The following is a 27031-nucleotide window of genomic DNA, read 5'->3' on the forward strand; positions in this document are numbered from 1 at the left end:
CTAACTCTGTTGCTCACCCCACTCCAAGTGACCTGTCATGTACAACAAACACCACCCGATAAAAGTGTTTTGTTTTATACTCCTTGTTTCACCATGCTCCTTATCTTTTATTTTGGCATTTTTTCCGCCTTTTTATCCTTATTCGCCTTATGTGCCATCCAAAATTCACAAGTTTATTATATGATCAGCATTTGACAAGAGAAGCAATACAATACAAATGGCAATACAATAAAACACATACTTCCTATCACTTTTATGAAATATGTAAATAAAGAAGACTTGGTGTCAAGAACAGGAGAATGGTCACGGTCTTCAATGCTATGTCATGTGAAGTGATGCCCGCCCTCTTTCATAGCAGCCAAGCTTATGTGTGACATTTTGATAATTTCATTATAATTATGAGTTACCCACACAGGCGTTTCTTTCTCATTGCTCAAATAGGTCTAATTTCTGATATTTATACGTTTCCCTCGTCCTCATTGCTTGATTTTTTTGCTCACAAGAGTCATTCATAGTTGTTGAAATGTCACTCATAATTATCCTGAAGTTATGAAAATGTCACACATAGCAATCTGAAACCTTGGCAGCTATGCTTCTCATCACAGGCTTTTCAGGCAAAACACATGTAAATGTTTGCTGAGGCCTTCAAAAGAGTGACCAACTCCAGCAATGAGAGCCAATGAGCATTGTGGATACAAAATAATCATCGATCGATGCAACAACAACAACAACAAATGAATCCCGGACAGCAGGCTCGAGACCTCCAGCAGCAGACAGTCTTGGTATCTCTGGACCTCACCTGGGGTTCAATGTGGGGCCTGTGCTCCCTGCTGTGGGTCTGGACCTCACCTGGGGTTCAATGTGGGTGCTGTGCACCCTGCTGGAGTCGGGCCTCTCCCGGGGTTCAATGTGGGTGCTGTGCACCCTGCTGGGGTCGGGCCTCTCCTGGGGTTTCGTGAGGTAGTTTGGGTGCTGTGCTCCAGGACTGAACCATGAGCGCAGGGTTAAAAGGGGGCCGGTGATGGACAACTGCGCATGCGCGGGGGATAGACACTGCTTTCCACCGTGCAGATTAAAGAAACCTTGGATTAACTGCGCATGCGCTGAGGACAGATAGAGCCTCCTGCCACGGAACGCGGGTTAAAGAAAGCCTGATGGATGAACAATTGCGCATGCACTGAGGGCAGATAGAATGTAAGAAAGATGTATTTCTTTCGTTCACAGCACAGTAAAGGGCGACAGCTCAGCGCCAGCTCAGGCCTGCGCGGGGGCACAATGAATGAGAGACAACAGCTGCCTCGCGCCAGGGAGCACGAGCTGAGATGTATTCAAGTGCAAAGCTCCCCGGTTCGGCTCCTCTGTGCGGGGGAGTGTCTTTCCTCCGCGCAGGCGCAGTGAGGCTGAGCGTCCTCTGTTCAGGGCAGTTCACAGTCTATACTCCGTGCAAGGGCCTAATTCGGCGCCAGGAAGTAGTGTCTTCGCTCTGCACATGCGCAGCTGTGACGCGCGGTCCTGATGTGATGGATGTTTAGTTCGCGCGCGCGCCACCCCGGGGGGAATAACACACCGGGCCCCACACACTCCTCACAGGCTGCCCCCACCTCTCCCCCAGGCCCTGCAGCCCCACGGAGCGGTGCACAAGGAGAGGTGAGGAGGCCTCTGACCCCGCGCGCTGCATGTAACTTCCAATGTCCACTGTTAGGGTGACCAACCGTCCGTAAATTTCACGGACAGTCCGTAATTTCGGCCGTCTGTCCGTTGTCCGTGAAGGATTCTTTAACGGACGCCATTTGTCCGTAATTTTAACCACAGGCACCGGTCGCACTACCCTACAGCCAGCCGGCACAGCTTGCACCCACCTCCCTTCTTGACTCTGTTCCAAAGCTCAGAAACCAGCATTATTGGAGAGGCACAGCGGGGTGGCAACCCTCACACCTTCAGCCCTTGATGACCCGTTAAGAGGTGCTTGAAGGTGACTGAGAGGGAGGGGCTGCCGCTTCAGGAGCAGGGGCCTCTATTCAGATGCAAACAGCCCTGAATGCCCCATGTCTCTGCAATTTCACACATTTCCTTTCTGGCCAGGGCCCCAAACATCCTAGAACCGGCCCTGATTACACGACGGCGCAGCACTGGTTCTCTTCACAGAGCTAAAATGTTGTCACTACATTGAGAACAAACCTCGGTTCTTCAAACATGCAGTCTTAATTTAATAAAATAAAGAAGTGGCACAATCGCACCCACATAGATTAACAATACCAAAGGTGGTCGATCCTGTCTCTGCCCTGGGTGGCTTCTGTCCCAGTCCTGGAATGGCTCCTGCAGCGAGGATGAAGTTCTTGAGGGGCCTCTTGGCAAAATGGCTCAGCTCAAAATTAATATGAAAAGGTGGGCGAGTGAGTAAGCGAAGGGATGGGTGGATGGCTGGATGAATTAGTGAAAGGGTGAATGGATGAATGAAAGATTGAATAGATGGATAATGAGAGAGGATGGATGGATTGATGAGTGAGTGGAAGGATGGAAAAGAGAAAAGGGAAATAGCTGGATGTATGGGTGGAAGGGTAGCTGGATGGGTAAAAGGGTGGATGGGTGAGTGAAAACATGGATGAGTGAAAAGGTGGATGATGAGTGAGTGAGTGGGTGGATGGATGAGTGACATGATGGATGGGATGATGAATTGATAAATGCAAGGGTGAATGGATGGACGAATGAGTGAAAGGGTTGATGCAAGGATGGATGAGTGAGTGAAAGGGAGGGTAGATGGACACAAGGATAAATAGATGAGTGAAAGAGTGAAAGGATAAATGGATGAGAGAAAGGATGGATGAGTGATAGGGTCAATGGATGGATTCATGAGTGGATTAGTAGATGGATGAGTGGGTGGATGGATGGAAGGAAGGATGGCTAAGTGAAAGGGTTGATGGAGAGAGAAAGGGAGGATGGATGGATGACTAAAAGGGTGAATGGGTGAAGGGGGAGTGGATGGATGAGTAGGTGAAAGGATGGCTGGATGGGAGAAAGGGTAAATGGCTAGATTGATGAGTGGATGGATGGATGGGTGGAAGAGTGGATGGATGAGTGTACAGATGGATAGGGTGAAAGCGTGGATGGATGGATAATGGATGGATGAGTGAAAGGGTGGATGGAGGGATGGATGAGTGAAATGATAGATGGAAGGATGCATGGTGGATAGGTTTGCAAATTGTTGAATATGTTTGGATATGGCTGGGCTTACTTCTATACTATTGCGCGACCTCTGATGTGTCTGTAAAACGTATCCAATTGTCCTGAAGTTTTGTCCTGAATTTTGACCTCCTGTCCTGAATTTGTGTCCTGAATTTCGACCTTTTGTCCTGAATTTTTACACTCACCGTCCTGAATTTGCACCAATGCCAGTTGGTAACCCTAATGTCCACACGTTGAATGAAGAGCATCAATGCAGCTGCACCAGCAGAGGGAGCTGCACTGAGGGCTGTGGAAGCTGAAGGGGATCCCTGCAGGGTCTGTGTGTGACCTCGAGGATGCATTGGAGACCAGGAGCATGGATTGAAGCGCTGTGAAGCCCTGGCCTCTGCAGCACTAGGAACATGCATGACATTATTATCAAAGAGAAGGTTGCCCCCACATCCAGGGTGGTGAAGCGGTCCATTTTTGTCTGGGTGGCGGGGACCTTCGCCGATCTGTCCGTTCTGCCCATGTTCGGCCCCCGTGGAGGCACGGGGTCCCAAAGACCCCCCCAACCGGACCCCACAATGGTGTTCTGTTCCTTGGTGGGGGTAAATACCTATAGTCACTTAGATAGGTCACAGGACAAACGCGCGCAGCGGCAGCAAATTACTCACTGACAGTTTGTAGTATTGACCGGAAGTGACGCCTCCATGCAGGCGTCCCCCTTTTATTACTTCCCCGCAGGCCACGCCTGGCCTGCGGATGTGTGGGTGCATGAGGGTGCAAACACTAGACCGCAAACTATTACATCCCTATCCAACTATAACTTTTTTTTTGTTTTAACCAAAACATGAAAGTCCAAACATATTACATTCAATGAGGCAAAAGGGAATCATGCATGATACTTGCGTGTCCCTTTGGTGGGAGTTCAGGGTCTCAGCAAGCAGGCTCTCTCAGTCTCTGAGTCTCTGGCTTGGTCGCGGATTGGGTCTCAATCCGTACCTCTGCGACCGGACATCCCCACTCCTGACATCTTGTTTGGGGCTACTGGTGGGGACATCAGATGTCGGCGGGCCTGTGGTTTCACCAGCTTCTAGTGGCCGTTCTGCTCCTGAAGTTCCGTCTTCATTTTCCGTGACTATGTTCCCATCAGGCTGCAGGTTTTCTGGGGTGGTTCTCCACTCATTGGTCGGTGATACTTTTCTGAACCATGAGGTGTTTCGTGCCACTTCTTCTTTACCCTTCCGTACCGTCACCATGGTTCCCTTGGTTGACGTGACTGTCCAGGTACCTAGTTCAAACCGGGTTTGGAATTTTCCCCCAGGGCGTCTGTTCTTTAAGATGACTGGGGTTCCTGGTTTCATTTTCTTCACAGTTGCTCCTCGGCGACAGCTGGCTCGCTGGTTGCCTTGTCTCCTCCTCTCCTGAGCTTCCTCATGGATAGCTGGGGCTGGTGTTACCCCTGGTCTGCTAGGGAGGAGATCTCGTCGAGATCCCTGAAACATGAGGCTCCAGGGACTCCTCTGAGTGGTGCAGTGGAGAGTGCTTCGATACTCCCGCAAGAACTCATGCAGCCTCTGTTTGGGGTTAGCATGCTCTGCCAGGGCCATGCGAAAAGTCTTGTTAAGTGTGCGCATAAATCTTTCCACGTCTCCATTGGCTTGAGGCCATTGGGGTATTATGCGCCAGTGATGGATTCCCCGCTGCTGGAGGAAGGTGGCAAAATCAGTTCCTTGAAATGGAGGGCCGTTATCGCTGCGCACCTCCTGCGGGTATCCAAACATCGCGAAAACCCTCTCTAGCGCTGGTCCAACATGACTGAAAGCGGTAGAGGCCACCTTTTCTACCACTGGGTATTTTGAATAAGCGTCCAGGATTACCAGGGTGTGTCCTTCCCCCGGGAAGCTCCCAAAATCTACACTCACTTTGGTCCATGGTGTTGAGCAGGCTTTTTCGGTGATGACAGGTTGGGGCCTGTCTGGGTCACTTGTCAATTGGCAGGGCATGCATCCTCGCACATACTCTTCCACCATCGCTTCCAGGTCCGGGAACCACATCTTTTCCCTCATTCTCGTCTTCATTTTTGTGATCCCCTGGTGCCCTCCATGGGCAAGTTGTACCGCCCAGTGCCTCAGGGACTGTAGGATGACTAGTCGAGATCCTCGCAGCAAGATGTTATCTGCGGTGGCACTCAGCTCAAGTCGAATCCGCCACATTTTCGTGAGTGCCTTTTTGTCTTCCGTGACCCATGAGTTGGTGTGACGAAGATATTCAGCCCATGATCCCTCCTGTACGGCTCTCAATGTCCGGGCGTACACTGCGTCAGTGGCAGCTGCTTCCTTGATCTTGTCCAGGGTCATGCTTTGGGGGCACGAGGTAAGCGCCACCCACTGGGCAAATTCGTCACATTCCCCATCGTCCCCCTTTTGGCTTTGTTCATCCGGATGGCAGCAGAGGAGGTCCGCTGGGTTTTTGGCACCCGGGCGGTATATTACCTCCATCTCATAGGGTTGTAGTTGGATCACCCATCGTTCTATGCGCGGAGGTGGGTGTGGGGCCGTCCCTTTGAAAAGGGATACCAGTGGCTGATGGTCGGTGACCATGACAAATGCGTGGCCCCTCAGGGATAGGTGGAAGTGACCGCATGCCCATTTGATAGCGAGGAACTCCCGTTCAATTTGCGCATATCTGGTCTCTGTAGGGGTGAGAGCCTTGCTGGCAAAAGCTAGGGCCGTCCATTGGCCGGGTTCTTGTTCTTGGGTTAGTACCGCACCCAATCCTACGGACTGGCATCGACCAATACTTCTGTCCGCTTGTCAGGGTCAAAGTAAGTCAGGGTAGCTTTTTCTAACAGGGTGTCCTTTATCCCTCGAAAAGCTTCGTCCTCTTTCGGTCCCCAATGCCATGCAGTGTCAGTCTTGGTCAGTGCCTGTAGCGGCTCAATACATGTGGCTAGGCCGGGTATGAAACGGCCACAATAAGTGGCCATGCCTAGGAAACTCCTAACTTCCGTCTGGGATTGCGGGGCTGGGGTATTCTTGATTGCCTTAGATTTCCTGGGGTCCACCTGGATACCATCCTGGCTGAAAACATAGCCAAAGAACTCGATTGTGGATTGGAAAAAGTGGCATTTCTCTTTGTGAAGTGTTGCCCCATAGTCACGCAATCTTCTCAGTGTATCTCAGAGATGTTTGTGGTGTTCCGTCGCAGTTTTGGAATGGATAAGAATGTCATCGCTGACATTGATGACACAGGGTAGACCGGACATCAGCTCTCTGATAGTGTTCTGGAATACCTCCGCCGCTGAGGAGATGCCAAAATGTAAACGTTTATAGCGCCATAGCCCAAGGTGGGTGCTGAATGTGGTAATGAAACGACTTTCCTCGGCCAGGGGCAGCTGGTGGTATCCTGCATTTAGGTCAATTTTAGAAAACCACCTCGACCCATTCACGTCTGCGATGATGTCGTCCATGGTGGGCGTTAGGTGATGTTCCCTTCTGATCGCCTTATTTGGTAGTCGCATATCAATGCACAGACGAATCGATCCTGGTTGCCTGGGTTTCTCCACGATCACCCTTGGGGACACCCATGGGGTAGGTCCTGAGACCTTTTCAATGACCCCTTGGTCTTCCAGCTTTTCTAGTTCTTTTCCCACCAGTGGCCTCAAGTGGAAAGGAATCCGGCGATGTCGTAATGCGATGGGTGTCACCGTCTTGTCAATATGCAATCTCACTGGCTTGCATTTGATGCAGCCCAGTCCCGTGAAGAGTTCGGGAAATTGTCCTAAAAGTTAATCTACCTGATGATCTCGGATCCGGTTAGCAAAAGCTATCAGTTTGAGGTCCTCGGCCGTGTGGCTGCTCAGAAGTGTGTCGGCCTCTCGATCAATTACATGAATGGTCGCCATTACTTCCTGTTCATCCGCTTTGATGGGGACCGTAATTTTCCCTTTTAGGGGAAGTGGAGTATCCGCTCCATAGGCGAAGATTCGGGTTTTGGACGGCAGTATCGACGGACGGGGACGCAGTTTTTTGAATTGTTGCAAACCCATAACATTTACTGTGGCTCCCGTGTCGATCACCGCCTTGACTTCATTTCCCCCCATCTGGACGATGCACGTGGGCTGTGGTCGCCGGCGTTGCTTCAACTCTCGTGCAAAAGAGATGATATGTACCTCTTCGTCCTCCGAGTCTGACGATTCGTCGCCTACGGTTGGTAGATACCTCCCTGGATTCCATTGGGCTCCCGATGCAAAATGGTTTGGAATCCCACAATGTGCACATATTTTCCCTTGGGCAGGGCAGTCGTGTCCACAGTATCCCCATTTTGTTCGAGGACCCTCCCTCTTGGTCTCTTTGGAGTAGCGACCTCGCGTCTGTGTCTTCACTGCGTCAGCTCTGTTAGAAGGGGTGATCCCAGAGGCCGGGTTAGGTCTACCCAACTCCTCCGTGACCCACCTCTCCCACTTATAAAGCCGAGCCTTGGGGGGATCCCCACCGGGGAGGACCTCAGTAGTGAATCGTACACACGAGGACCACACAGACCTTATGAACAGACACTACACCGAGGGATTAGTTCTCAACTTCTTTATAAAAACGAGGAAAAGTAATATCACACGTATACACAATGATCGAAAGATCGCAGAGATTCTCAAGCCTTTAGGGAGGGGGTAGCGGGACAGTCTCAGTGTTGGTAGGCCAGAACGTAGCGTACCCTGCGCACAGCTCTCAATCCTCGAGCCGGGGGGATACGGAAGGTGGTAGTTGTCCTGGAGGGCCTACTCACTTGTTGAGGATTCTCTCGGGGTGGTAGCTTCACTAGTCCAGCCGGACTAGGATATTCCTCGAGCCGCGACAGCGTCAGCAGGGCTCGCTCTGGAGGTGTTCAGGAGGAGCCGCGACCACATCAGCAGGGCTCAGAGAGTTCGGTAGAGGTCTTCAAGATTCAAGCTCGAGGCGCGACGAAGTAAGCAGGGCTCCGATGGTTCAGTTCCAAGAACAGCAGGCAGCCGTGTTCTTCGTGTGCCCCACAAAACTGAGAGTGGGATCCATCCACACTCCCAAGTTTTTCAATTCCGTCTCCGGAAGAGGGGCCGACCCAAGCTCCGAAGGCCACCACCTATCCCCCCAGAGATCCGCCCTTCTATCGACGATCATGATCTCGGTTTTCTTCGCGTTGAGCTGGAGACAGTTGGCCTTCATCCAGCTTGCCACCGCCCTAAGTCCACTCTGAAACCTGGGGACATCCTGGTCCGCATCCCCGCTGATCGTAACCGCTAGCTGGGTGTCATCGGCATATGACACCATGGTCATACCCCACTGCCTGACAACCTTAGCCAGCGGTCTCACGTATAGATTAAACAACGTGGGGCTCAGCGAGGATCCCTGCGGCACTCCCTGTTTCAGAGGATGGAACTTGGACTGGAACGGTGGTACCGCAACGCTGAAGAAACGACCATCGAGGAAGGACCGGAACCACTGGAGGGCAGATCCCCCCACTCCTATCTCCTCCAGGCGATGCAACAGGATGGGACGAGAGACAGTATCAAAGGCGGCGCTTAGATCTAATAATACAAGCGCCGCCGTCTGTCCTGCATCTATCACTGTGCGAAGATGTTCAGCCAGGTGTCACCGAAACTCCTTGTCTTCGCTCACTAGGGGAGCCCTCACCCTCCCAACGGGGGCTGGCATGTCTGGAGCCTACGCTGCGCTGGGGCTAGGGTTATGTGATGCCCACGTGGTCAGGGATCCCGGGAAGGGAAGATGGCTGCCAGGGGGTTTATGGGGCCTTGTGGGTTCGGGGCGCGCAGGCTGGAAGGGTGGCCGGGTACAGGCCAATTGTGGGTCGGGGATGGTTGGCCGGGCATGGCCAGGGCAGCTGGTGGTTTCTGGGTACGGATCTGGGCTGTCCGGTGGGGGCCGTGTTGCGGGAGTGGGACCACGCCACAAGGCCATGTCCAACAAGCTCGTTCAGTCTTGATTGTGTCGGTTTTTCCTTGAGGTTTGTTGAACTCTTGATCCATTGCGGTGGCCCTAACCACTGAAAGGTCATGCGACCTGGCTAGGATTAGAATGTCTTCTAATGTGATCCCTGGTTTCCATAGGATTAGCGCTCGTAGCGTTTTGTCCATGCACCCTTGAATTAGCTGTCACCGTATAGCTTTGGGTTGATCTTTATCCTTGCAGGTGCTGGCGAGCTCCGTCACTCGAGCATAGAACTGGTCCATGGACTCGCCCTCCCTTTGTCTTGCTTGCCCCAGCTTAAAGCTCTCGAAGTCAAGATTTAGTTGCCGGTCAAAATGACCGTTGAGGGCATTTACTGCTGCGTCATAGTATCCTGCAGCGCCGGTATTTGATAGGTGTTTGAACAATTTAAATATTTCATTTCCGGCATAGTGGAGTAGCAAAGACCTCTTGACGGCATTATCCATAAAATAGTTCTCTAGTCGCTCTAACCATATTTTCCAGCGCGGGATGCAGTGGACGGGTCCTCCATTTCGCTAAAGGGTGGTAGTACCCCAGACGCAGCATGTTGATAAGGGACATGTATCTGGGCAGCGGGCGCTTCCTCGTCCACCATGGCTAGTTGTCAGGGGTTGTCCTCCCTCCTTTCTTTTTGCTCCGGTGGCCACCCGTGTTGGGTTGATAGTCCCTTGTGTTACTTGTGACTATCAATGGTTGTTGGGCTTTGTCTTGTGATTGGGAACTCTTTGTAGCTGCCAATGCTTGTTGAACATATGCAATAGTCCCAAGTGTTATCTTATGGCTGCCAATGATTGTTAGGCCTTTTCTGGTGGTTGTGCTCCTTGTAGCTACCAATGCCTGTTTTACCAGTGTAAAAGTTTCTCGTATTTTCTTGGGGCTGCCAATGTTTTTTTTTTCCTGGCTACTTCACTCGCGCGGGTGTTTTGCCCCTCGTTTCCCTGTGTCCTGGGCCTCAGCGTTCCTTCACCGCTACCTCACGCAGTTCGCGTGTCTGTGGTAGGCCGCATTTTCTTGTGCGCATGCGCGCCCTTCCTGTCAGCGAGAGGCGTCTTCTGACCCACAGCCTGTTTTCCCGCTCTTTCGGGACCTTCCCAGCCGGGCCGTCTTGCCGCTCCTGATGCCTCCTACTTACCGGTGGGGAGGGGACTCCTCTCGGGCGGGTGCTTCGCCACGGGACACCTCTGGTGTCAGCATCGACGCGCGGCTTCAGTGCACCACTCCTGCAGGGCTCAGGTACGAACCCTTGTTTTCTCCGTCTTGTGGGCGCCAGGGGTGCTTGCTAGCATCCCATCCTCCGTCGCCAGTGTTCTGTTCCTTGGTGGGGGTAAATACCTATAGTCACTTAGATAGGTCACAGGGCAGACGCGCGCTGCGGCAGCAAATGACTCACTGACAGTTCGTAGTATTGACCGGAAGTGACGCCTCCATGCAGGCGTCCCCCTTTTATTACTTCCCCGCAGGCCACGCCTGGCCTGCGGATGTGTGGGTGCATGAGGGTGCAAACACTAGACCGCAAACTATTACAAATGGGAGGCCGACGAAGCAACGGAGGTGAGCTAGGGAGCTGTCTGGAGCAAGCAGCCGGTGCGAAGACCCGGGATGGCCCAATCCGCTTCTCAAGAGGTGCTGCCAGCGGAGAGGGGTAGAGGAGAGGGTCGTGGTCAAGGGCCGTGTGCTGGTACCCTTCCGCCAGAGCCACAGACCGTTCCGCCGGGGCAACAACTCACAGCAGACGAGGAGATCCAGGAAGGGCACCGGGTCCCGGACTGGGTGGTCGATGCGGGCAGTTGTTCCCAGGGGTATGCTGGTGACCCAAGGGGAGGATTGGGAGTCCCGCAAGTCCTGCTTCACTAGGCTACAGTCATAGCCCCAAGGGAGCCACCAGACCTCCGTCTATAACCCTCAGAGGGACACCGCCGCCCGAAATAGCGGCCGAAGCGCTCACGCCCACGCCCGAGAGGAGAAGCCCAGCGGGCTACGCCGCCACCATCACTACATAAAAGGGGTTGGTTCCCCCTACCATCAAGTCCTAGGTGACCCGCCAGGAGCGGGGAGCGGTGGAAGAGGTGGGGACAGAGGAGCCGCACCAACCAAGGGGGCCCCCCTCATCCCCCCTGCTGCCCAACTGACAACCGACCCACATCCCTGGACCAGGTACCACCGCACCCCCCACTCCTTATCTGCAGGCAGGTTCACAGGAGCGCACCATCCAGCAGACGACGACCTGCAGTACCTGCAGCACCTGCAGCAGCGGTCCAGGTCGCAGGGCACAGCAGGGGCGTAGACAGGTCTTCCCCACATGGATTCAGACAGAGGCCCCTGGGGTCAACGACGTCAGTCTGGGGCCCAGGGGGCGACCGAAGAACGCCACACCTCAGGCTGGTTCCAAGGGCAACAAGGGACCACCACGGCCCACCACACACACCGCTGCTGAGAGCCCCTGGCGTAGACAATGCCAGACCGGGCCCCAGGACCAACAGAGGTTCAACTGCACCAGTACTCTGCACCGTGGGCGAGGTCCAACAGCTCCAGACACGTCAGGCCAGGCCTCAGGAGCAACAAGGAGGATCCAGCAGGGTCCGCAGGAGCGTTACAGGCGGCCAGCGAGCACTAAAACCCCTCGCAGAGCTGCAGTATCTCAAACACCTTGGCTCCACCTCGGGAGAGCCAGCCAGCCCAGGACGACAGTGCCAGTCCTCCACCGTCTCTCCCCGGCTGTATAGAGCAGCAGACTCGGTGCCTGCGGGTCACGTAGGGGAAGCGGCGATTCGATCAGGAGGGGGGGGAGCTCGCCACACAAGTAACTCCCACTACAGGCAAGCGGGACCGGTCACGGACAGTGGATTGGCAAAGGATCGGGACTCCGCGCGGCGGCGGCGGCCATCTTGAGGATTTCCACTCGGTGGGTCCAAGATGCTTGAGCGGCCCGCCAGCTCCAAAATCAGCGCTCAACGACCCAGAGGAAGCGGAGTGACCTTACTGCCCTCTGGATTTATGATGTCACCAATTCCTCTGAATGGTTTCACCAGTTTTTATTGTCCAGAAAAGATATGGGGGCATTGATCTTTTACAGTTCACAGACCACAGCCCTTTGGTTTGAACCCTTAATGGTGTCAGTAATGCCCCTGTAAGATTGCTAAGGCTGTTTTTAAAATTACAACTTTGGCATTAAATTAGTACACTGAGACAGAAACTACAGGGCTGGTTGCTTATCTAGAAAAACAACAACCTAGGCAATCATGATTGGAGTTCAACAATGAACATGAGAATTTCAAAGGAAAGAGAGCTACCAGTAAGTTCAGATTCTGATATTTATTAACATATATGTTTAAAAAACGAGAAAAGACATAAATCTCATATACATAAAAATAATAACAAATCAGTTAATCAATATACATAACGTTTCAGATCAATATAATGCATACTTATAAACTCTTTACAAAAATTCATTAAAACAAAAGAAATGGCTTAATAATTCTCGACGCGCGTTTCGGCGACCATCGCCTTCCTCTGGAGAAGCCACATATGTTCTATAATAAAAGGTTAAAAATACAAAAATGAAAATAATTACATACAGTTCCTATGAAACGTTTTTATGTATATTGATTAACTGATTTGTTATTATTTTTATGTATATGAGATTTATGTCATTTCTCGTTTTTTAAACATATATGTTAATAAATATCAGAATCTGAACTTACTGGTAGCTCTCTTTCCTTTGAAATTCATTCTCATGTTCATTGTTGAACTCCAATCATGATTGCCTAGGTTGTTGTTTTTCGATTATTTGTTTTTCCCTGACCTAGGAATTCTGTATTCATTGTATTCAGGGGTCCTTGATAACTATACATTGCTTATCTAGAAAGCCATTTTTGTGTAGTTTGGGTGACGAGCGTTTTGGATGTTCATGAATGTTTGTGGTAGCGGTGTTGGACGCTGGCCATGATGCTGCTTGTGCTGACCCAGGAGTGGTGCAAGTTAACAAGGACATCACAGATGGTCTCCGCTGGGACTGGTGCTTAAGTGCTGAGGTGTTTGGGTGTGCTCAAGTGGCGGCAGAGCTAACTGTGGCTATGGGTATGGTTATGAGACCCGATTCTTTTGTTCTACTTGGTAAGCCGAGACCGTACTTGTCAAATATTCACCCAATTTGAGTGGTGATATCCGAATTGCTGGTCTGCCTGAAGTTGTAACGATGCAAACAGTAGCGTGTCTGCTAAAAGCGATGGCGTGACTGGTGGAACTATAAAGCCAAATAAGAGAAAGATATCTTCCGACACCACAGTCTTCGTGACTGTGACCAGTAACACTGAAGACTCTTGAGACTCACTGCAGTAATTTCTCCTTTCAGAGCGTTATTGCTGCAGATGGAGTGAAGCCCAGAAGTAAGCACATTACTAAGGTACCAACAAAGTTTAATATTTTTCATTTGTATTAACTGTTTCTCTTTTGCAGCATTTGGAAATGCATTTTCTAGTTTTGTTGCTTTTTGTTTAGTTTTTTAGGTCTCGCCTGACTCAGCGCATGCGTTGGTCTGGCGAGACTTTTATTGAGGGCTCAAAAAATGCTACCATTGCCAGCCTGGAGCTACAGTGCATGTGCGCGGGCAAGCCCTTAGGAGCAGAGGCGCCATATGGCAAACCTCGTCATGCTCATTAAGCGCCCGCGATAACTCTCACTTTTGCCCGCAATCACTTTTGCGGCGCCCCTTTGATGTTCTCATTCAAAGAACATCAAACATCAAAGAACATGTTGTTGTGTTAATACTTTGCTGCACCCGTCTGACTTACTACGTGCTTTCTCTTTCCACAAACTCAATGTTTGTGTTTCTTTATTTTGAGATGCTTTTAGTATTACTGTAACCCACATAAACACAACCACACATATAACCACAACCACACGCATTGCCACACAACCACACACACACACAACCACAACCACACACAACCACAACCACACACAACCACAACCACACATACACACACAACCACACACACACACACAATCACACACACAACCACACACACACACACAACCACACAGACACACACAACCAAACACCCAACCACACACACACACACAACCACACCCACAGACACACACAACAACAACCACACACAATCACACACACAACCACACACACACACAACCACACACTCAACCTCACATCACACACACAACCACACACACAATCACACACACAACCACACAAACAACCACACAAAACCGGACCCAACCACACACACAACCACACACACAACCACGTACAAACACACAACCACACACACACACAAAACCACACACAGCCATACACACACAACCACACACACAACCACACACACCCACACACACAACCGCACACACTATTACACACACATAAACACAGACAACCACACACACAACCAGACACACAAGCACACACACAACCACACACACAAGCACAACCATATACCATCACACACAACCACACACACACAACCACATACAACCACACACAACCACACACACAACCACACACACACCACTCCCAAACCCACACACAACCACAACTACACACAAACACACAACCACACACACAACCACACACACACACACAACCACGCAGATACACACAACCAAACACCCAACCACACACACACACACACACAACCACACCCACAGATACACACAACAACAACCACACAACCACACACAATCACAAACACACACACAACCACACACAACCACACACTCAACCTCACATCACACACACAACCACACACACAGAACCACACACAACCACACACACAACCACACAAACAACCACTCACAACCGGACCCAACCACACACACAACCACACACACAACCATGTACAAACACACAACCACACACACACACACAAAACCACACACAACCACACACACAACCACACAACCACACACACAGCCACACACACAATTACACACACATAAACACAGACAACCACACACACAACCACACACACAAGCACACACACACCCACACACACAAGCACAACCATACACCATCACACACAACCACACACACACACCCACATACAACCACACACAACCACACACACAACCACACACACACACAACCACACACACCACACCCAAACCCACACACAACCACACACAAACATACAACCACAACGGCAAACACACAACCACACACAACCACACCCACACACAACCAGACACACACAACCACAGACACAACCACACACACACAACCACACCCACAGCCACACACACACACAACCACACACACAACCAACCACAAGCACACACAACCACACACACAGCCACACACACAACCACAAACACACATACAACCACACACAACCACACACACAACCACAAACACAATCACCAACACACATACAACCACACACACACACATACACACAACCACACACACAACCAGACACACACAACCACACCCACAACCACACACACACACAATCACACACAACCACACACACACAACCACACACACACACAACCACACCCAACCAACCACAAGCACACACACAACCACACACACACAGCCACCCACGCAACCACAAACACAACCACACAGTGGTGTGGCTCACTGGTTAGAGGCGGCAGACCCGGAAGCAGAGAACGGCCCGGGACCAGGGTTCAGTTCCCGACGCGGCAGGGTCGTGGACCAGGGTCAGCGGACACGATAATTCTCGCCTCGGTGCCTACTCTAACCAGGGATCACACTCGGCAACTCTGGGCATTAGCTTGCCTCATCTCTACAATGGCCCCCACATTCGCCGGGGATGCCTTGGTTCACCTTGGAGATACCCAGTAGGGACCATCTCACAGGGATAGCAAGGACAGGTTCCCCAGCGGTCTACAGCGCCACGACGCCTCAGGGCAGAAGTGCGCTTTACAAGACACATACATACATACATACACACAACCACACTCACACAACCACACACACAACCACACATACAACCACACAGACAACCACACATACAACCTCACACACACAACCATACATACAACCACACACACACAACCACACACACAACTACACAACCACACACACCCACACACAACCGCACACATAACTACACACACATAAACACAGACAACCACACACACAACCACAAGCACACATACAACCACACACAACACAACTACACACACAACCACACACCATCACACACACAACCACACACACACAACCACACACACACACAACCACACACACACAACCACATACAACCACTCACAACCACACACACAACCACACATACAACCACACATACAACCACACACACAACCACACACACACACACACAACCACACACACCACTCCCAAACCCACACAGAACCAAAACCACAGAACCACAACCACACACACAACCACACAGAACCACACCCACACACAACCAGACACCCACAACCACACACACACACACAACCACACACACACACAACCACACACACACAACCACACACACAAATCCACACCCACAAACACAACACACACAACTACACACACACAACCACACACAACCACACACACAACCACAAACACACATACAACCACACACACACACACACATACACACAACCACATACACACCACACCCAACCACACACACAACAACAACCACACACAAACACACAACCACACAGACAACCACACCCACACACAACTTCACACAACCACCACACACAACTAGACTCACACAACCAGACACACACAACCACACCCACAACCACACACCCACAACCACACACACACAACCACACGCACAACCACATGCACAACCACACACACAACCACACACACAACCAGACTCACACAACCAGACACACACACAACCACACCCACAACCACACACACACAACCACACGCACGACCACACGCACAACCACACACACAACCACACACAACCAACCATAAGCACACACACAACCACACACACAGCCACCCACTTAACCACAATCCCAACACACACAACCACACACACAACCACACACACAACCACAAACACACATACAACCACACACACAACCACACACACATACACACAACCACACACACAACCACACAGACAACCACACAGACAACCACACAGACAACTACACATACAACCACACAGACAACCACACACACAACCGCACACACACAACCACACACACACAACCACACATACAAAGTACACATAATTAAATACGCTAAAATCGATCGTAAAACGCATGCACTTATAAAACCCTCCGTTGCCCCACTAAGGTAAAATTATTTTACTAAAACTCATTGAAAAGGACAGAGATAAGTGCCTTCACTCTTTGCATACATTTCCCAATAGCAGCGGCAATATCTAAATGGATCATTGCCGTCACCAAAGTTATAGCCTGGGTCCTAGATTTAATATCATATTTCTTAAATGTCGGTTTTAAAAACATAATTCGTACATCTAGAAACTTCAGGCAATCTAATAAAATATGTAACAAGTCACATGAGGTTCCCACAGTGCAAATGCATCTTCCCTTCTTATCAATCATTGAGCTTTTTACCACATTATTTCCATAGCACTAATTGACAATCAGGTAACCTATCAATGTAGGGAGAACATTGTTCATTTTTCCCTGTGTCAATCATAAAGAGCACTGAGATCTTATTAGCGAGGTGATTTTGGTCCTGTGCCTTAGATATTTCCTTCCCCAACATTCTAAGTACTTTCTTATCAATACTAATCGTATAGGTGATGGGGCACAGTTTAACCATCATCATACCACATAGCTCCTTCATGATCCCCCTAGTCTCTCGTGCGCATTTTAATTTGCTATTCTGTATTTCATTTTTACACCCCTGTGATATTTTGGTGTTCTCGCCTACTCCTACGGAACAAGGAAAACAGCAGGGGGGGCCAATACACATCCCTGCCGCAACCCATTTCCAATCTCAATGCTCCCAGATAAACTTCCATATATATCAAGAATTATCTCGCCCAGTCCTTAGTATGGAGTATTTGAATCAGACTTAACAAATCTTTTGGGATATAGTAGCTAGTTAAGGCCTCCCACAACAGCTCCCGTTCCACCAGATCGAAAGCTGCACGGAAGTCCACAAAACAGCAGAATAAACTTCCCCGCGTTTCAATTGACTTCCGCGCTATGGCTCAGAGAGCAAAGCAATGGTCAATTGTGGAGTGGCCTGTTTTAAACCTCCCCTGTTCTGGGGTATAATCTGGTTTTCCTCTGCCCAATCTTTAAGTAAACTCAATATGGCTTTTGCAAAGACTTTTTCCCATATGTCTAGGAGATTTATTAACCTATAGTTCTTCGGTAGTTTTAGGTCGCCCTTCTTATGTATTGGTCTTATAATTGCACCCCTCCAGCTTTCTGGTACAATTCCTGTTTCCAAGATTACAAAAAACTCAGCCCACCAATCTGGTCTAATCTTTATTATCACTGCCGGAAGAATATCTGGGCCTGCAGCGCCGGTAAGCTTCAAACTTGCTATAATTTTCTTTATATAGCTTGAGGTAAAGTCTTCTTTTATGTCAACCCTCAGCTGTGGCCAAACTGGCATCCTTGACTCTTCTTGTATAGGCCATTTCCCATATATTTCTCCCAGGTAGCCCACCCATTCATCTTCAGGGACCATACAGTCTAGAGAACCTGCTTTTCTACCCACACTTTCTTGAACTAATTTCCAAAATCATTTGACATCTCTAGTTTCAATGACCTCCAACATATTTGCCCAGCACTTATCTTTATAGTTTTTTTTGTTCTGAATGAGTGTTTTGTATTTTAACCTTAGTAACTGGAGGGGCAGAGATAATTCCAGATTAAACCTGACCCTTAATCTTCTCGTCTTCTGCCTGATCTGTGCCTTGGCTACCCGGCATTCACCGTCAAACAAGGTGTTCACATTTTTATTAACACTATGGCTCCCAGGCCCTGCCTTTCTTAATTTAAAATGTCTTAAGGTGTCCACCAGCTTGCCTATGGTGGATTCAAACTAGGTAAATCCATTTCTTAATTGAATTTCTTCTACAGGAATAGCCTGCTGGGTTTGCTTTAATTTCTCAATATATTCCTCTGTTATACTAGTTTTCAACCGTTTTGGATAATCCACATGTACCTGCAAAACCCTTTCTCTATTTTTGCTTCTTTATAGATGTAATTCTGCCCTCAGTGGATAATGGTCGCTACCTTTCATTTTCATCACCTCAAAATTTTTAATTAGCCCAAAGCACCAGGCCTGACAAAACACATAATCTATTGGGCAGAGTTGCTGGCCCCTCAAAAAAGTGCGTCCTGCTGGCCGATCTGGCTGCATTCTCCCATTTACGCACACCATGCCCAGTGAACCCACCAGCTGAGTAAAAGTCGCATCCTTTGGCGAGATCTCTCCTCTAAGGAAAATGGCTACTTCGATATTATAAGATTCTAAAAATTCCTTGTGCCAATTATCCACCCTTTGGGGGTCTAATCTATGATTAAAATCACCGAACACCAATAATATATCCTTCTGATATTTTACGCTAACAGACTCTAAATCTTCTTTCAGTTTTCCCAAATTCACCTTATATTCATTGTCCTTTCCCTTCTGTATATAAACGTTTATAATACATATTCCATCATAGCAGGGATCCGACTTCTGCAGTAGGACCCTACAGCCTAATGCCCAATCACAATGTAGTTACATATTCTGAACCTTCCTAGCTATCTGTGTCGAACTCAGCGTTAGTTGGCCTCCCCAGAGTATTTTTCTTGGCTCCTTTAGAGTGTTCGGCGAAACCTTCTATAGCTAGGGTTGCTCGGGTATCGTCGCATAGCCAAGTCTCCTGCAGGCAGACAATATCATTACTCTTAATGAATTTATCAAAATTATTCTGAGTCGATATTTTCTTGTAGCCATTTATATTCCATGATAGAACTGATAGGCTGTGTGACGACCCATGCTCCTAGTCGATTTCACTCAGGAACCCCTCCTCTTCTTACTCCCTAAATTCTGGGGATGCTAGGACATTAAACCTATTTCCAGCAAATATATCTGTAGTATCTTGCAAATTCGTTATCAGTTATAGTTATTGCAAGATCCTCCTTCTTATTCCAACTTGAGTTGATTGACCTTATCTGCCGTACCCCTAGTCCAGCATGATTCGTAAGGAAGTGCTTCCCCTGGAATTCCTCCTTTCTTACCAATCTAATCCCCTCCATTTGCAGCTTATTTTTGGCATTTTATGCAGCGGCTTTCACCAAGGCAGAGTAGAAGAGGAGCTTGGTCACATCACCCCCTTTGCTATTTGTAACAAACCCTACTTCTCTAAGGTCCTCTGTGCCAGTGCTGCCGAGGCTTGCACATTTTGACATGGAGAATATAAGTTGTGATCAATTTAGTGGGTTTAATTCCCTGGCTTTTTTCCCACCTTTGCCCTGGCCGGAAGGTTCTAGGAAAACCCATAAGTCGGGGGTACAATCTTGCCTTACGCCGTGGATGTCTCCCATTAATCGGGCTTCCCTTCTCTTTGTTGGAATGTCTCCCTAATCTTTTTCTTTGGTGGTCTTACTACGTCTAGGATTTCCAGGTCCCAATTGTGTAGTTATCCTCAATTCTGTACCTTTCCCCTCTTTCTCCTTTTTCCTTTTCGTTGTTGGTGCCAGACTACTTTTACTGATCTTTGATCTTTCTAGCCTATTCCAAGGTTCTTCTCGTTCGGCTATCGGCTTTGCATTATACTCCTTTGATCTTTGCATTATTTCCCTCTCTTGACATTCTTGTTCCTTCCTTTCTCCTTTCACTCTTCTCACCTTCCTTACATGATGTCTTATTTGTTGTCTTATTCTAAGGGCGATCTCCACTTCCCCCTTGACCTCGGGAATCCACTCATGTAATATCTCCTTTCACCCCATTTCCTCACAATCATTGACTGTTGGGATATTTGTACAGTTGGTTCCTCTTTCTTTACCTTGGGAGCCCTTAACAAAGCTACCTCTTCATCCTTACTGCCTAACGCATCCTGTTCCCCACCAATCGGTCTAACTAATGCCGGCATTAACCCTCTGATTTGTGTCAACTCTCCCAACATTGCTTTCGACTGCTCCCCTGGAACATTCTTGGCGAAGAGGACAGCCGTGGATTCAAAGAAACCCCAGAGATGTTAAATATGGTCTGGTTTGGAGAGGCTAGACCAACCTCGCCCATGGACTCAGAGGTTGGGTAGGCCTCGGCACTTGACTCCTTGTCCCTCACATCCTTCCCCTTGATATGTCTTCCCAAAAAGTCTTTGAGTTAGACACTGATGTATCACCTTTTGCTATTTTTGGTTTTGCTGATTACAGTGTTAGCGTCAAGGATTGTACATTCCTTGCTACTTATTTTTCCTTCCAGTTGGCTTACTCATCGCCCCTTTTGATTTACCTACTCCGCTCCCTTCACCTGCCACTGGAATGTTCATCTCATTCTTTTTCCCGGTTTTTATAGTCCTACGGGTTATTGCTTTGGCCAGTGCTATCTTTTAGATTTCCTTCTTCGTTACTCGCACTCTGGTCTCTGGTCACCAATCCTATAGCCTGTTTTAAATGCTGCTTCCCTATTTCAATCCTCCGCTGGGATTAGATCACGAGGCCCCTTTTGCCAATACCAGTTCAATAACCTGTACCCATGTGACTAGCACCGTTGCTTTTGGGTTAGTTTTAATGTCCTTGATTATTAAGAAAAACAATTACAGCCCTTCCATATTATAAACCTATGTAGGGCAACTGCTCCTCACTTACCTCTGTTTCACGGTTTGCCGCAGTGCCCTTCGCTCTTCCAGCCCCCTGCTACCGTCGGCTAATTGTCTGCCGAGGTGCTGTCACCAACTCTAACTCAGCTGGTGCCTACAGCACTTCTTAGGGCCTGTGTTTTATTTTAAGTTTAATTTTAAGGTTAATCTGCCAGGTGCCAGGGTTTCACCGCCTCAAGCTTCTCAGCTAAAATCTGGACCTCCCCCCTGCCCTCCGGCTGCAATTCTCGGCCTCCAGCAGGGCGCAACGGGCCCCTGGATCCTCTATTCACTCAACGCTCTGCTCGGCGTTCGCTCGGCATTCAGCAAGAGCGGAGCGGGTGCAGGTACAGGATCCCCCGGGACAAACGGGCACGCGCACGCGAACACAAGCGCATTCACGTGAGATCCAATACGTCGGCTTCAGGCGTCCGGCGTCCAATGCTTCCTGGAGCTTCCTGGGGCGAGAGCAGGTATGATTGTGCGCGAGGAAACTGGAACAGAGTGTATGGGGAGGGAATATGATCAGCTCTCTATGCCTCAGTACCTTGTCCCAAATATTTAGTGTTAGGGCCACCGGAGTACTTGACTCAAGACTGCTGTGTGCAGACCCTATAGCTGGCAGCACCCTGGAATATGTATGTATAAATCAGATTATGTTAGAAGTAACCTGCAATATAATGGCAGGCAGCACCCTGCCAACAAGTAGGATTTCTCATAGTATTCTATTTCCTGGCGCATTAATGGTGCTAGTCTTTTAACTGGCGAAGAACAACATTGACCGTACATTTTCCTGGGTTTGTCTTTAAAATGACGTACACATTAGGAATGGCATTTCCTTCTGCTGGAATAATAACACAAGTTATCTTGCACTCTGCTATGATGTTGCATAGATTGTTGGCTGCAATGCATTCCATGTCTCATTCAAACATGCTTTCTACAGGGCGCATACATGATTTGCTGCTGTAGAGAAGTAATGTTCCCGTGTAATGTGGCAGACTCAGAAATATTGAAAAACGTCATGATTTCTCTTTCAGCATTTCCTAGTAAAATCTTTAACTTTTTGACTCATACATTTAGCAGAAACATAACTTAGTACCATTAAAATAGTTGTGATGGGGAACATCCATGTGGGGCTAGGACTGGCTCGACCAGAGTGCTTGCTGACTTGGAGGAGCATGGAGTTGACCACCTTGCCCTGTCCGGTGTGGAACCAAGTCAGCAATGCTATGTTGCAGGCTCATTTGCACTGTTAGCTGGTTAACAGTTTGAGGAGGAGGAGGTGAAGAGCTGGCTAAGTGTGCCATAAAGCTGGCATTTCAGTACATCCCTGAGAAGTGAGCTTTGAGTCGATGTAGTGTTCCTCTTATACCACGTGCAATTCATCCTCTCCAAAGCCTCAAGAATTCCTGGGTGTGAAGGGCGGCTGATTCTGATTGTGTGCTTGATAGTTTTCCAGAAACTCATGTTCTTGATTGTACATGTTTGTCAGTAGTCAATTAAACATGCTCAGGAGTTTTATCTCTTCAGTTGGCACAAGCTGCAATAAAAGTTTCTTTCCTATTGCAAAAAAATATGAACGGCTGACGAGCCTCTGGCTGTCGAAGAATGGAAGGGCTGGGGAACTGTCATTCATCTCACTGCTAAGCAGAGCAGTGTCATGCTTCACCCTCACTCAGGCCTCTGATTTTAACTAACATCGCTTAGAACACTGAGACTTTAGAGCCCATCCTTTTAATGAGAAAAACAAAACTACAAGTTCCATAAGCAATAGTGGTGGAAGGTGTCACGCATGACCTGGGGCAACATCCGATTCAGCACATCCAGTTCCATTTTTTAAGTATTTGACACAATATTGAATTTATAACCTTTTTTTTTTATGGTCATAAGTCACCAGAATACTAAAACGTGTCTTTTATTTTCAGGGTCAATTAAGTAATGGTCACCAGCTTGGAAGCTCTGTTAATTCTTCAGTATTTGTCATTGACCTCCATGTGTGCCTGGTTTCGGTCTGCTCCCTGCATCGATCCTGATAACTCACACAGGTAAGGAGCTTGTAGCAGCAACATGATAACCCCATACTGGTCTGTAAGAAGTGCGCTCGGAGGCAGTTATCCGATCATTAGGTTTTGCCTATTATATCGCGCAGGGATTAATAGGCGAGTATATAGTAGGCAAAAGAAAATCTCTACCAAGTACGGATTACGTCCAGTTCATGTGATGCACTCGTATGAGATGCGCGTGCTCGTCAAACCCATCAGCCTCGCACCAGAGCTGCTCCCCGCCGCTTGCCATATGCTCGTTCCCTCCCACTCGCTCGCTCCCCTGCTCCCCCGCCCCCCCCATCCGACTTGAAAAGAAGCCGCTCGCACACAACCATTACCCACTTGTGCCTCGCATTCCCCCATCAGACTACAAAGGAATGCCTCCCGCTCACCCGCCCCCTGACTCACCAGATGCTTCCGAGGGTGCCTGTTCCTGTTCGGTGCACTTCCCCCTCTTGTTCTTTTAAAGACGCTCCCTCCCCACTCCACATTGGGCATGTACATGGTATCTGTGTATGTTTTCTTTAATGAGTGCAGCACTTTGAGCTTCATCTTTAACAATGCAGGTCACGCGCTTTTCTTACAAAACAATATTTCTGTCTAATAAAACTTGCAACTCGCCTAACCAAAAAGTAACTAAAACAATGAAGTAATAGCAGAGTGCGAGTACCAGTAAAGGACCCTGGTTTCTCATCGTCAACTCCCAATGTCAATAACTTCTCTCTTTGGATTGGCTCTATTAAACGGAATGGCACTGCCCACAGAGATATGTTCTTGTTGCAGTCTTTTCTGCTCTCCAGGTAGATGAGTAAAGAGATGTGAGATACCGGCGGCGTCCACCCCGAGAGCTTATACGTTAAGGGGGCTCAATCTAATATATCTTTTCAGTCATCGGGCTAAAATAATAGTCTCATCAGACTAATGAAACCGCCCCCCCCCCCATCCGACTTGAAAAGAAGCCGCTCGCACACAACCATTACACCATTTGTGCCTCGCATTCCCCCCATCAGACTAAAGGAATGCCTCCCGCTCACCTGCCCCCTGACTCAACAGATGCTTTCGAGAGTGCCTGTTCCTGTTCCGTGCACTTCCCCCTCTTGTTCTTTTAAAGACGCTCCCTCCCTACTCCACATTGGGCATGTACATGGTATCTGTGTATGTTTTCTTTAATGAGCGCGGAACTTTGATCTTCATCTTTAACAATGCATTCAGGTAACTGCACAAATTAGAATGCATACACCTTAAATGAAAAAAATCACATTAAACCAGTTCTCCCAAAAAGTTTAATTTAAGAAACGTCCATGCTCCCAAGCTGCTCCCCGCCACTCGCCATATGCTTGTTCCCTCCCGCTTGCTCGCTCCCCTGCTCCCCCGCACCCCCATCCGAATTGAAAAGAAGCCGCTCACACACAACCATTACACCATTCGCGCCTCGCACCCCCCCCATCAGACTACAAAGGAATGCCTCCCACTCACCCGCCCCCTGGCTCACCAAATGCTTCCGAGGGTGCCTGTTCCTGTTCCGTGCACTCCCCCCTCTTGTTCTTTTAAAGACGCCCCCGCCCCACTCCACATTGGGCATGTACATGGTATCTGTGTATGTTTTCTTTAATGAGTACGGCACTTTGAGCTCTTTTTTTCAATATTCAAGTATTTTTTAAAGCAGTGCGGCACACTGCGCTTCAGCTTCACAAATTAGAATGCATACACCTTAAATGAAATAAAAATCACATTAAACCAGTTCTTCCAAAAAGTGTAATTGAAGAATCATCCATGCATCTCATCGATGGCTCACATTACACTTCCAGTTGAACCACAGAAGCTGTGGCAACAATCTCAGTGTTGTGTACCAAGCGCTGCAACCCCGGAGGTGGTGTCAGCACTTTCTATTCTATTCTATTCTATTCGGAATTTGTTAAGCGCACGGTCACCCAGAGGTTTCATGGCGCTGAGAGACAAATGGTGACTGAAGAGACAGATGGTAACAATGCCCTAACCGTGCGCTTGTTTGAATAGCCAGGTCTTCAAGGCTCTCCTGAATTCTACTAGCTTAGTGCAGTTCCGAATAGACAGGGGAAAATAGTTCCAAATTTTAGGGGCGAGGTAAGCGAAACGAGATCCACCTAGTCGCTTCTTTTTGAACATGGGCAGCGAGAGAAGGGACAAGTGGGCAGAGCGAAGATCCCGGGTCGGTTCGTATTTATTCATGAGATGATTGACGAACTTGGGGCTTTTGCCGTGAAGGGCTTTGAAGGTTATGCAGCCTACCTTAAAGGTAATCCGTTGGGCTATAGGGAGTCAATGGAGGGAGGCTAGTAGGGGTTTGGCCGACTTCCTGCGATTACTCTTATATATTAATCTGGCCGCTTGATTTTGAGCAATCTGCATGCGTTTAACGAGGGCGAGAGGTAGGCCCAAGTAGATGGAGTTGGAAAAGTCCAGTCGTGAAAGGACCAAGGCGATTACCACCTGAATGAGAGCAGAATGAGACAGCAAATGGGCGATTTTTTTTATCTTTCTTAGCTGAAAAAAGCAGGAAGAGATCACTGTTCCGACCTGGGTTTTCAGTGAGAGGTCGGAGCAGAGAGTGACCCCGAGGCTTTTCACTGACTGAGAGGGGGAAGGAGGGGGGCCCAACGAGGCTGGCCAGAAGTGGGGGCCCCAACTTAAAGCGCTGTTGCCGGGGAGTACAAGCTCGGTCTTTCCTGGGTTGAGCTTAAGATGGTTCTGGTCCATCCAGCTCTGGATGTGCAGCATGGTGGTTTGAAATTCCTTAGTAGAGTCCGTAGAGTTGAGGGGGAATATCAGCTGCAAATCGTCCGCATAGTTGTAAATGGTGACATTTCTGTGTTTCAGGGAGTGCAGTAGCGGTTTGAGATATAAGTTAATATCTTACAATGCTGAGCACTGCAAATAACACCAGGGGTCAGACTAAACTCTAAATTATTAACCATAATTGGCTCAAATAGCAACCATTAGCACCACCTGGTTAGCTGCTCGCTTTGTTAGAACAAAAGCATTATTCTACTGTTAGACCTGTCTGGCTTTTTGGCGAAGTCCCTCCTAATTTTTATTTATTTTGTCCCCT

At 48.8% G+C, this 27031-nt stretch overlaps 2 protein-coding genes across 3 annotated transcripts in view; one reads left to right on the forward strand and one right to left on the reverse strand.

Moving 5' to 3' along the window:
• Nucleotides 1-1477, reverse strand: part of LOC147737207 (uncharacterized) — a 33518-nt gene extending 32041 nt beyond the window's left edge. Inside the window, exon 1 of one of the 2 annotated variants that reach the window (XM_086919178.1) lies at nt 893-1477. The gene's annotated coding sequence lies outside the window, so the exon portion shown is untranslated. Of the gene's footprint in view, nt 1-849 lie in introns of both variants that reach the window. The other variant, XM_086919169.1, reaches the window with a different exon arrangement.
• A 16-nt stretch (nt 1478-1493) lies between these two features.
• Nucleotides 1494-27031, forward strand: part of LOC147737208 (uncharacterized) — a 61319-nt gene continuing 35781 nt past the window's right edge. Inside the window, exons 1-3 of the mRNA XM_086919261.1 lie at nt 1494-1647; nt 13501-13551; nt 23824-23943. The gene's annotated coding sequence lies outside the window, so the exon portion shown is untranslated. The remainder of the gene's footprint in view (nt 1648-13500; nt 13552-23823; nt 23944-27031) is intronic.

This window comes from Lissotriton vulgaris, chromosome 1_1 (genome assembly GCF_964263255.1).
Source record: "Lissotriton vulgaris chromosome 1_1, aLisVul1.2, whole genome shotgun sequence".
Classification (NCBI taxonomy): Eukaryota; Metazoa; Chordata; class Amphibia; order Caudata; family Salamandridae; genus Lissotriton; species Lissotriton vulgaris.